Raw genomic sequence first — 13547 nt, 5'->3', positions numbered from 1 at the left:
CACGAGGATTTCCCCCACACACACACACACACACACTCATACACAATTCTGTGTCATCATTGTCATTGTTTAAGTAGCTGCAGCGGTGGCTGTGAGTGGGTATGGCGAGTTGCTGCCAGGCAGCTGACTTATTGACAATGACAAGGACATTCAATTTGACTGAGCGAATGCTAGGCAGAGCTTCAAGGACACTCACAGATGCCAGAGAGCCGACTGAGCACAATATCTGACTAAGAGTAGGCCAAAAACTAAGAAATTAAATACATCAAAATATTTCAGATGAGTTAGATCTGCCAGCTAAAGGAGAGCCTTAAGCATATGTGACAATCAACCTCTATGAAAAGTTTCTTTTATCATGCAGTAGTACCCACTTCAATCAAATTACGCAGAGTGGGACCTGTCCAGCTGGGGGACACGTCTGGGAATCATAACGGTTGTAGTTGCATATATATATAAACATTTTAGCTGATTGTTAGACGTCTGCCACATAAAAAAGAGCTCTATTGTCGGCTGGCTAATAAATGTCAGTCTGTGGCCGCTGGGCCACACCTCCAGCTCCAGCTCCAACTACAGCTCCTACCAGCAGTCGAATGCACTTGAACTGCGCCGTTAGAGAAGTTTTTGGATGGCGACTGCAGCGACGAAAACTTGTGGAAATTGTCGCCATAATGCGGTACATAAATATTTATTGTACGTGTTTGGCTGGCGGTTCTGCTTCTAGCCTTGAGTTTATGAGCCCGAACCGGACTACTGTTGGCTGTTGTCTCTTTTTGTTGCCGTTGGGTTCTGGTCGGTCTCTTAAGCTTTAAACTAATAAAACCGTCGCAATCCCATAAAATGCGCACAGAGCGCGCTCAACTTTTAAGGAAATTTTTTATGAAATAAACTGAGAACAAATAAATATGCGTATTGATTAAAATATATTTGATATGGCCAACACAGCTGGGCACTCGGGCCTATGAAAATATTAACACTCTGGCCACATGACAGCCGGCTAACGAAAATCACGTTCACACTAGTCACGTTTATTATTTAACAGCAACCAGCAATTGGTGACTTTCGAATGCCCTGCACAACTGGCAAGCTAAGACTTATACAAAACTCTAGAAAGCCTTAAAGGAGAATATTTCAGTTAATGAGTTATCTTAACTGCATATTAAAAGAAATTTGTGGTGATAATTATATTATAATATAATTATATTTATAATTCTATTTTCAGTTGAATTCTCTCTCTTCTATGATTTCTATATCTCTAATTTCTATGCTCAAATTTGCCAAAAAGCAAAAATAATAATTATTTGTAAGTACTTAAAGATATATACATAAATTCATACAAATTTCTAATCAGAAACGAATAAGTTTTACCTATGTAAATTTCTTTTACAACTTACAGGGTATACCTTAGTCTTGTCTCAGTATTACATGGTTTCTTTAGCTTATTTCTGTAGCGATCGTAAAAGATACAAGTAGACAGAGGATTGGTGAGGGGTCAGTGTAAATGGTAGAACATGTGTTAGCCAGCGCCAACAACGTCATAAATCTTGCACACCTTCTGTGCGCGCGTGTGTGTGTTGTCCACCCACAGCTGCGCGCAACCCGTTGCCAGTCGGAAGCGTAACGTCCGCGCTCCACGCTCCACACTTCAGTTCATTGCGTAGCCCCAACCCTCAGAGCCAATCCCGTCAATAGTTTTAACCTGAGCCCCCAAAGCCATTTCCCTTTTGCCCGTTCCCATATGCATGGCTCTGCAGTCACCTTTATTGGCCACTCGAACGTCGGCATTGTGAAAAACGTGATTTCCGCTATTGGCCTGCTGTAATTGTTTACATCGGGAGAGGGGGCCAGGTTAAGTCCCGCTGTCTGCTTATTCCGCTTAGTTTGGCTTCTGGCAAAAATAGACGCCAGCTGCAAACACTCAAAAATGCACAGAAATGCTTTCACTGACGTCAAATGTCATCTATACTTGAACCCAAAACATGACAGTGCTTCGGGCAGTACGTCCACGTATCTCCAGGACCAAGAAGAAGACAGGCGACAGGCAGGCAGGCAGACAGTATGGAGTATGAGCAATAAGCAGGGCTGACAGTTGCATTACCTGCGCGAATTCTGACACCTGAATGCAGCTGTTTTGAAAGGCTTTCACAAGATTGCAGCTGTAGGTGAAAGACTTTGAAAAAGTGCGTCCACTGAGCAAATGGGGCCGAATGGAGGAGACGCGAGTAACGGCATGTCATATGTTGAAGCTGATGCGCGGGAAACTTTCAACTTGGGTGTCAGTTCAAAGAGAAGTTTCAAGGGAGCATACCTATATGATTTCTAGAAGTCATGAATGCATTTAAAGGCCACATATATAAAGATAAAAGTGAAGAGCATGAGAAAGATCTGCATGAACTCCAAGTTTGTAACTGACTGACGCAAATAATGACTAAGTTTACCTTCCCAGAGATAGGGACAACACGTTCCAGTATATTGATATTTATCTTAATACTACAGGTTATCTAACTATAAGTCCCTAGCAAACTACCAAACGATACTCAAACGATACAGAGCCTTAACAAATAAAATTCATTTATTTCTTGTTTTGTAACATTTGGCCATTTTGAGACAGTTTTTCCTGGTAGTTGGTGCCGAAAATTACCTTTACAATTGGTTTTGTGCCACTGTGCTTAACGAACCGTGGCTGGCACTAGGATTGCGAGTGGCGTTGAGAGAGCGGGGTACATGGAACATGGCACATGCCATAAGGCTTCCGCCCTTTTGGCGGTCCGCTATGTCAGCTATTGATTTTTGAGAAGCAACAACAATGACAATCATTTCCTAGAATATGTAGATACTCTGTATCTCTTGGGTAGGTCTAAGCTGTGCTATCTAGCAAAAAATCAACTTGACTTTTTTGTAGAGTGCAAACTGTTATTGGTTTGGCATTTCCCAGCAGTTAATAGACAACTGACCTCAATATGATTATGAACCGAAACTAAAGCTCAGTCGCGTCCGAAGTGTGTCTAAGTTTTAGTTTTAGTTTCAGTTTCATTTGCCTTATACAGTTTGGGTTAAGGTTACCGACCCACAGAGACCCCAGCAACAGTCACAGTCGCAACTACAGTCACAGCCACAGCTTCAGCCACAGCTACAACCTCAGCTTTGGTTAGATACAGATACAATTGTATCTGTATCTTGCAAATTGTAATAGTTGCTGCTGATGTGGGCCACACAATGATGCTGGCAACAATGATGTTTCTCTCTCTCTCTCTCTCTCTATCTCTCTCTGTCTGTCTCTCTTCATCTGCAATTGCATTTTGATGATTTGTATTGTTTATTTTTTTGTTGTGCAATGAAATTGTGGCTGTTGTTGCTGTGAAATTGTGTAATGCCTGCCTGGGTAGACCCGAGCTGAGCTGAGCAGTAATTGTAAATGTAGTTTTGCCATAATTGCAACTAACACAAAAAGAAGGCAACCACAAGGCTTTAAGTTTTTTTTTTTGGGTTAGATAAATGGTAAGTTGAACCTCAAGCTGCATAGCAGATCAACAATAGTTTAAATACTTCCGAGAATTATTAACTTTCACGTTTAGTTTACTTTTATTGATATACAATGTTATCAATGGCATGGGCATTATTTTCTGTAGTTATTCGTTTTTAATTTATTATTTATTTGCTGTGATTATTACCCGGCTCCTCATGAATACCCCAGCGGATGTGTCACAAGAGACAATACACGTGGATTGCCACGCGCTCTGCTAGGTGCCCGCTCCGCCCACGACACACACGTCGCTCAATGTCAAATAACAAAATGGAAATAACACCCAAACTCTGCACGGAAGCTAAGTCTTCTGTTTTTATTGGTTGCTGGCATACACCAAGTTTGGCTATAGGACTATAAAATTGTTGGCGATGTCTTTATCTATAACTGTAAATGAAGGCCAGGAAGTCAGGCCTAGAGGTACCAAATATCTTTTTACATTTCTTCAAGTTTTACTTTAGACATGACACATAAGTATTTTCGTCTTAAGTAAGTAGCTTTTGTTTTAAGTCAGGAAGTCAGGCCTAGAGATACCAAATATCTTTTTAAATTTTCTTCAACTTTTGCTGTACACGTAGAACACAAGTATATTCTTCTTAAGTCTGTAGCTTTTGCTTTAAGTATAGACCAATGAGCCATAGATAAATAGTTAAATATTTTTATTTATTATTATTTTTATATTTTTGGCAGGAAAGCATACTCATAGATACTACTTATCTCTAACATTTATCTTATTTAATTTCTCATTGCTCTTTCCTGATAACCAAACCATTTTTATTAATTTATTTATTTAGCAATTTTTGGCTTATTGCTTATCTATCTGCATAGATAATAGAGCCGTCGACTAGTTTAATCTTTTCTTTTGCTTTAGCATGACTGTGTTCAGATTTGTCGCCTATCGTTTTCGCAATTTCTAATATGTCAGCTTTCTAATGGTCGCGACTAGAAATAATTTAATTAGGCGCCATCATTTATCATCAGATTTGACCTCAATTTTCCACAGCTGTCTGTCGAGCTTTAAATTGGCTGCCCGTCACAAGTTTTTGACATAATTAATGTGATACATGAACAGGGCTAGCATGCAGCAAACTTTTCCACTTTTCCACTTTTTCACAATGCTACACCAATGAGAGGCAGCTCCCACACTTACCACAGTTCTTTTATGTTCCTCCGCTCGTTAAACTGAAAAAAAAAGAATAGATATAATGCGAGTTCAATTACGGAAAATCAATTTAAGCAAATAAATTATTTAAATTGTTTTGTGAATATGAAAAAATAAACACAAATTACAGTCGAATTGTTAAACGAGTGCAATAAATACGTAATTATGGCCCACACGTAGGGCAAATTACGCATACGTAACGTTGGACCCAAGTGACCTTGACTTGGGCTTGGCCAATAATTTAATTGCCAGTTACACGTATTCATATGCATATATATATAAATGCATAGTTGTGTATGTATGTACCTATATATTAGTGTGTGCTTTTCTATAGAGCTTCGTTAGCCCTTAAATTTCGGCAGCTGTAATTAAGTAATTATTTATATTTGTTTGATTTGTTTGCTCAGTTAAGAGACAATTTGGAATTCGCAGCTTGCCTGAAATGAACTTCTAATTGGCTACCAAACAGTTTTTAAGCAGCTCTTAATTAGAGCCCATCAAGGCTGGCCAGAAATAGATATTCAAGCGTTTAAAATGCTCAGCGTGCAAATTGTTTGAGTATTTATGTTGTATTTACGTAGGTCAATTAACACTTGACTGATTAATCGCATAGATTTGTTAGCATCCGCCACGCTGTTGCGATTGCAAACACCCACACACACACATTAACACACACACGCATACGCACGCACACTCACGTTTCCCGCGTGATTTGTGGTCATGTGCAGCAAAAACGTGCCACGGACAACAACCCGCTAATATAGATAGACATTCATATAGACGTAACGCGTGGCAAAGTCAGCGAAATGTGCGTCAAAATATTTAGCACTTGGTAATTAGCGAAGAGGCCGCCCCTCCCTGTCCCTTCTTCAATTCTCATACATACCTCTCTCTGTCTCTCTCTCTTTCTCCCTCTTTCATTCATTTTTTTGTTAGCCATGGCAACATTTCGTCTTGCCATTCGCATTGCTGCTTTTGATTTGCGTTAAACAATATTGATTTTTCTGGTATGCAAAGGTATTTAATCATGCCTCCCATACCCACCCCAAGCGTGCCCAGCTCTGCCCCGCCGTCACATTACATTACGTATTTGGTATCCAATTAAGGAGCGCAGCTTTGTTTTCATTTGTCAACATATTTCTTACTTTTCATCAATATATCAAATATGAAATTCCACGCACAGTGCGTCGCATGCAAAGTTGATTCCTGATTCCTGATTCCGTGATTTTTGCAATTAACAACATCAATTATTTACAATCATTTTTTTCTTTACTTAGACTTTCCAATGCGGAAAATGTCTGCCTGCCTATCAAACTATAAACAAATCAGCATACGCTTTTGCTCAGTCTCTGTGCATATGTATCTGTGCACATGTATGTGTATTGGCTGTATATTAATGAATATATCTTGTGAGCAAGGTTAAACAGTCTTTAGATTGTGTCTATAGCTACAATCTGCTCACAGTTTCAGTCTTTCGTCTTTGGTATAGACAGTTTTAGACAAGTCGAACTGGTTCCACTTTAGATGCTTCCTAGTTCTCTTCAGTATTGTATCTGCATCTGTATCTATGTTTTTTTGGATTGTCATATAACTTAATTGCCTTAAGAAAAGCGTGTCATATTGCTTATTATTTTTAATACCAACCAATAATATTTCTTAATGATAGTCAGTTTTTGTTATTTACTAAACATTCCCATATTTAATTAGTTTACAATTTATCGCCATATTAGTGACATCTGCGTATATTTAGCAATTTTGTAATTTGTCTCATTAACTTCTAATAAAATATGAATTACACAGCCAACAAGCAGCCCAGCCAACTAACACTAGCTGTCACATTATCCAATCTGATGCTCATTATCTATTATATTATAATCTGTCTGTGACTGTCATAACCCGAAAGCAATTGGGGTAGTTTATGGAATTATATTTTCATGAGACTTTCACTTTTGCAGTCGAATCGATAACAAAACAAAAACACAGCCAGCGACAATCTGTCGTATCGAGGGCAATTGTCGTAAATTACGAATAGTTTAGACAGTCTATATATTTATAAATAATAATGACATTTATTCGATGTCATTAGTTAGTTGCTTTGATTTCGACTAACCAGCTGGACAAGCCAGTCACATGACGCATGCCTTACTCTCCATTATTCTCAACTCGTGGGTATCTATACCATTTATAGATCGGCTATATGTATAGATATATATAGATATATATGTATGGCTATGTTTTCGCGTGCCATCCAATTGCGTAAATTGTTTTAATTTAGACTCAAGTCTCGGTGATAATGCGATATATGACGTACCCAAGCAACAGCCAAGCGTGTTGAGAATAACAGATTGAATTTGATTTCAGATTGTTTTCAATTCAATTTATAGAGATTCTATCTACTTATAATATATTGTTTGTCTATGAACTTAGAATAATACTTTTGATATTTATTTAAGCTATAGAATGGGTGTTCATTGTTAGGCTCTAAGTACGATAGAGTATATTGTTATATTGAATAAATAAATAAGTAAGAATTATACATATAACTATAAAGATGATGAAGATAAACCTAAAAACCTTTCTAACTCCTGAGCTGCTCTAGAAGTAAACGTCAGCACGCATTAATCTGCAGGTGGAGCACTTTTGTCCCCGCGTTGCTCAATCTTTGAGCATAAGGGCTCTACTTTGACTACATCGATAGTGTCTGCCAGGTCGGTGTTCATCATAGTGAAAAAGATTATTGGTTTGGGCATTGATATTTATAGATATTTATTTTCTTTCTTTAACTTCTATTTGTTCTAGCTCGGGTATGCATATCAGACGACGCCTGCAATTAGAAATACATGCTAAGTAGTTCTCCAGTCTATATTTATTTATTTAAATGCATTATGCTTTTAGGCATACACACACCATGAGGTGTAACAGAAGTTCGAAATACATTTATGTCTGAGTGCTCAATTGAATTGAGTGCCAGGTTTAAGGAAATGATCTTAAAATGTTTGAATTTCGATTCGGATTTGGCTTGGGATCTATGCAGCTGAAGTGGCCGCATTTAGATGCGCTCGTGGGAACCTTCTATTGGGGAGGATGCGCGCACTTGCCAGCCACTTAAAAGTCGTGTGGAATGGGCTGGTACGTTGGAATAGTTTGTTGGAGGCGCAACATTGTCCACAATAAATTTGTTCACACAATCAATACCAATTAACCTCCTTGGCGCGCACTTAATTATCACGCGCATCGAGCCAAAGAGCAAATAAAATAAATATTTTCTTAAGCTTGGCGAGCCGGGAGCCAAAAGACAAAATAAAACGCGCCTGGATGTGAAAGCAGCCCCTTCTCTCCCTCCCCCTCTCCCTCTCCCCTCTCTCTCTCCCTCTCTCTCTGTGTCTTCATCTACCCGCCACGGCGACGCGCCTACGTATGCTGCTCATTTTCCACTTCAGCACGCAGCTGGCTTTGGAAAAGCAATGTGAAAAATTTAAGAAAACACAGCACAGTGAGGAGCCTCAACTATATAAGAACTGCATTCAGTTGGGGAGGTCCCTAGCCAAAAGAGCCCCATCCCCATCCCAGCATCAGTCTCTACCCCTCCGTTCCGGCATTTGTCGCTTTAATTAACGCGGCGTCGCGGAGTTAATCCGATTGCTATCGGTAGCTGACAACAACGATGAGTCACAATCTGCTAGTTGTTGTTCTTGTTCTTGTTCTTGTTCTTGTTGTTGTTGCTGCTGTTTTACATGCAAATGCGTCTCCTGCAGCGCCAGGAGCCGAAAATCCGATTCGAAGTCCGTTGGTGGTTGCTTCGCCGTCTCCCCTGCTCTCCTGTCACTAGCTCTGTGGGCGTTTTATTTATATTTTATATCTTTTCTTTTCGTCTTTTTTCGGAACGTGACTCATTTGTCTAGGCGCCCGGGTTGACCATGTAATTATAATGCAATTTGCCTTTAACACCAAGCGTTCCAGACGCTTAATTCAGTCAACAGACTTGTTAACTTAAATTAACTTGTATTCTTACATGTTTACAAATCGAGCTATATGCTTTATTGATTTTCTTTCGTCGGCTGGTATCTTTAGTTTCTACTATGGATATTTATGGAAGTCTCTGTCCTGTTTGTGGCTGCACAATCAAGTTTTCAATTCAGTTAGTTTCGCTTTAATTAAATAATTTATGAAGCTCTAAAGAAATCAACTTTGATGCAATCTAATCAAATATTTGTGTGTCTCTACCCAAGAGCTGTTCAAATATTAAATATTTGCATAGTTTCTTGGGTCTTTTTTGGGTTTGCGGCATATCACCTTGCAATAAATAATACAATTGACTTATACAAATGATTGAGTTTATTTCCGAACTGTCTGACAGGCAGTCCCAAGGCAGGGTCTCATTCTGTGGTTCTCTGGCTCTGGTTACACTGGTGTCACTGGCCAATTCCCAATGCCGAGCTCTTGGCCAAACAATATTTGCTTTACCTTTATCAGACGTTGTGCGTTTGTGTCTGTGCGTGTGTTTGTTCGTGTGTGAAAAAGCAAATAGGATGCTTATCAGAGGCTACACAGTCAACTGTTTGACTAGCTAAATAATCTGACTGAATGACAACAACAACACAAACATCAACAAGAACAGCAACAAATATAAACATTAATCATTAATATGCGAAAATGCATTTAACAATTTATTTGTTTTGCGGCACACGCTTCATGCTGTTTGCATTTAATTAAAGAACTCAAATCGCTATTTAATTGCATGCATAAACATTTAAAAACTGATTAAAAGCTTAAGGTCTGACAATCAGCATGCAGAAGTTTCATTTACTATACCTAACTTATTTGCCCAATTGATCAAAGTGTGAGCATAGCATACCAAATATCAAATAATTCGTAATTGCAAAATAATATAATCAAATTCAATTATTAGTTCTAATTGGTTTCAAATTCTTTACATATTTGGGCTTGTCATGAAGTGATACGATAGACTAAGCTAAGCTAACATGTCAGTAGCAAATAAAAATTGTAAAAACTTAATTAAATGAAGTGCATCACGAGCGAGATATAATAATTAACAACTTAACGCAATGATTCAATAAAATTAAGTTAAGTTTAGTTCCTTAAATTAAGTTGTGGCTGTACTTAGCGGGCGTCTTGAATAGCATTTAACATCTATTCTATTCGATACCAAAAAGTTGACAAGAAGCCACAGTTAGCAGACGCTATAGGCAGGCGAATATCAGTCCAAATCTATTACACAGAGTTACTTTGATATATTTATTATTTATTTAATATCAAGTCGCTGTCAGCTCACATGATGCGAAGTAGTCGGGCGCTTTCGTCACTTCTCAACCAAAACCAAAAACGTCTCACATCAAAGTCGTTTCTTATGGCACTCAACTGACATCAAAACAAACGCCAAGCAATTAAATCAGCCCACAAAATCCCAGACGTACGGCAAAAACATTGGAAATTTTACGATTATTTTGCTGAGCAGCGTTTCAATGCCCTAACTGAGAGTCTGGCTGGAGCCCGAGTAGGGGACTGCACAAAAGTAACAGTAAAAATGTTATGAGAATTATGAGACTTTATATAGACATAATCGGAATGTCTCTGTTGCAATATAGATATATATAGTTGGTAAAGCAAAGTAAGATCTAAGTATTAAAATTTCCACTATTTGAGAGGCTCTTTATAAAGGGGAGCAAGTGGGGCGACGTAAGAACTAATTAAATTAAAATGAATTAATTAAAACCTCAAGTGGCAAGTGATAGCACTCTAACAGATACATATAGGATACACTAAGAGAACAACTGAAGAGCGATGCATTAAAAAATTATGATACTAAGCTTAAACTAAACTAACTTAAAGAAATCATATAAATATAGTTGGCAAAAGAAACTAAAGCCTTTACCATATAAAAATCTAAGCCAATTCGATATTTTAAACAATCAGAACTCAATTTTAGAAAATGCAAATAATATAGTAAGCAATCAACAAACAATTTTATATTCATTTATTTGAAGTATTTTTGTGCTTAATACTAGAATAAATCTTAGTTTTTTCTAGGCAAACTCGAAGATCGAAAATGAGAATAATTATTGAATTTCTAATAATTATTATACATAATTAATAATAGAAGTTTTTTCGCCAAGTGTATTTCACTTTTATTTATTTACTGATGCAAACCAGAGAAAACTTCCAAACAGCTGCGTGCAGGCAATGCCAACTGGTTTCAGCCACATCTTACTTATGTTCTAAGTGCTCAGCGCAGGGGGCAACGGACAAAATGAAGCTAGCCAAAATGATTGCGGGCGAACACATGGTAGCGCCTGCTTCATTGTCATGGTCATGGGCACACGCACTTGTAGATACTTTTTAAGCATAGATACAAGTCCGCTCGCTGACGAATTGCCTGACGTGCGTTGCTAATTTGTCTGGCGCGGATGTCTCGCCGTTTATATTCACTATGAGTAATAGGGGGGTATACACATTTCTATTGAGGGGGTAGTGGGTGTGGTTGATTCGGTTTATAGCCCTAGCTGGCTGGGTTGTTAGCTCTGATGGAGGCGTTTGAACTTTTAACGGTTTCGCATTTTCATTTCGTTGTTTGCGTCTAAAGTTCATTGTTAAATGACTTTTCCCAGCTGCGAGTGTGTGAGTGTGTAGCTACATTTATTTGCTTTGTTTTGTTGTTGCATATGCTTCGATGTGATTTCAGTTGCTTTATTTTGTTAGTTTTTATAGTCGCCTACTCGGTATAGTTTTGCAAACAAAGGTACACAAAAATCGATTTGTCATGCGATTCGCTATGCCCTTAGAGCAAAACGAAGCAACACAACCACACTATATATAAATGACATTGTACAAAGTTAATATCTGATTATAATACCAAATGATATGTGCTTTCATTCACAGAACTCCGTCGGATAGGGTAAATGAGGTTGTGGCTGTGAACAAGTTGGAATAGAATGATTGAGAATGTTCAATTATGAGAGAAATCATATTTCATTCCAGAAACTGTTTCTTTGTTGTTGAGTTTTCATTTTCAAATAAATTCATTTTAGCCCTAGATATATCACGACTTTAAGTTCTTTTATCTGTCAGCCAGCTAAATATTTGATATATGGTATCTACCTTATGCTTCCTCAAGGCCTTCAACGTATATCGTGCTCGTCAAACATAACACTTAAAACAAAAATATTAACAGCTCTGCTGTAATCTCATGAATATGCAGCTAAAGCTCAACTGTGGTAAGCCAATGTCTAGCTTTTCCAGCTCACAATATGATCATAAATCACATGTAAAACATTAGAATAGTTTTAGTAGCTAGTTTTTGGTCGAATGGATTGAAGGGCAGGAGGCAAGACAATGGCAGAGGAAACCAGTTTCAACAGTTCACAGCGAGTTCCCAGTTCAGGCAAGGGCAACAATTAAAAACAAATTAGCGATTATAAGCATTCAAAAAGCTGATTACAAATCATACTATAAAGACGTCAAGTCACTCTCTCTCTCTCTCTCTCTGTCTGTCCCTCTCTTTTTCTTATGTTTAGACAGTTGAATAAACCCCATTGCTCGATAAGCTTATCAGCAAGAATTCGAAAACAAAGTGTAAATTCTTTTGTTGTGCAACAAGTTGAACATAGCAGACAATTATAAAGCTCTTAAAAATCAAACTAGTAGAGTATGCACGACTATTAGATGTCAAGTAGTTAAATACAAAATATACCAAGCTCCAATTGGTTTAAAAATTTTCCTTTAAGACTCAACGTGCAGATACCCTGCTTATCTAGCTTTGCTTTTTGTGTCTGGAGCAATAGTCTTTCGGGTATTAGATGTCAACTTTCAATGCTGTTCAAGAAGACTCTTCCGATTGCCTGTTACAAATTTCTTCTCAATGTTTATACACCCAGTTTCTCATTGCCCCTCCAATGGATAAAATGAATTGAAAACTTTTTACAACTGTTAACGATTTAATGTAATAAGCAATTTATATTCGTTAAGCAATTTTATTAGATTGAACCGGTCGCCGCTTGATTTTTGTTTTGCTTGAGCAAGATTTTCACACCCGCCTGCGTCATTAGATCTCATGTGGTTGCATCTGCCACGCGCTATTCAATAATCATGCTGAACAGAAGCAAATCAATATCTAACAAACAAGATCGTGACGTTGAGGCTGGGCAATTATGCTTGCTGACCGGCCTAAGCAGGTTTTCGCCAGGCGATGCCACGAGGAAATATTAAGGCAGATCGTTCTATAATTCTCTATCTCTCTCACTCTCTATTAGCTGGTCAGCTGGTTAAACGAGCTGCCCCTAACGCCGGTTTTGGGTCCGGGTCAATCATGTGCCGCGTGTCGTACGCCTTTCACCGACAACGACGACGACATTTTGACGTCAGCCTCTGTTTGAAAAACTAGAACCAAATGAAACTGGACAATCAGCTATAGCAATTAAAGACTGCTAGGAACATTAATAGAGGAACTGCTTGGGAAGGAAGTAAAATGTAGCTGCGTAGTAAATGTCTCAATTACCACAGCCGATCATTGTTAACAAATACAGGAAATAAACGAAAAGCAAAGGTCTTTTGTAAGCTTTATATATATCGAATGATATATACTCCCGTTCAACTCTTTCAAGAAAACTTTTAAACTGTTTCACTATCTTCAGAGCTTGGGAATTTCCTTCCAGCTCATGCGATAATAGTATTTACTTAGCTGTTGCTTATTTTCAATGTAGTATATTATGTATTTTTATCTTAGCTGCAAAGCTTATATACTCAGACACTATATGTCATACTTCTGACTATACTTATGGAATATGTCGTCATAGAAAAACTGATCCAATACGATCCAATCGGAGCGCAAGTTCTGTTTACGTTTAGCCT

The 13547-nt window shown here is 38.1% G+C and overlaps 1 protein-coding gene across 2 annotated transcripts in view; it reads right to left on the bottom strand.

Annotated features, from left to right (window-relative positions):
* LOC111593751 (protein goliath) overlaps positions 1–13547 on the bottom strand; it is a 33591-nt gene that overhangs the window by 12431 nt on the left and 7613 nt on the right. For both annotated transcript variants that reach the window (XM_023306767.2, XM_023306784.2), the window contains exon 2: positions 4671–4702. The gene's annotated coding sequence lies outside the window, so the exon portion shown is untranslated. The remainder of the gene's footprint in view (positions 1–4670; positions 4703–13547) is intronic.

Source organism: Drosophila hydei, unplaced genomic scaffold (assembly GCF_003285905.1).
Source record: "Drosophila hydei strain 15085-1641.00,03,60 unplaced genomic scaffold, DhydRS2 tig00000060-arrow-pilon, whole genome shotgun sequence".
NCBI lineage: Eukaryota > Metazoa > Arthropoda > Insecta > Diptera > Drosophilidae > Drosophila > Drosophila hydei.
Note: the sequence above shows the minus strand (reverse complement) of the source record. Positions and strands in the feature narration are given on the sequence as shown.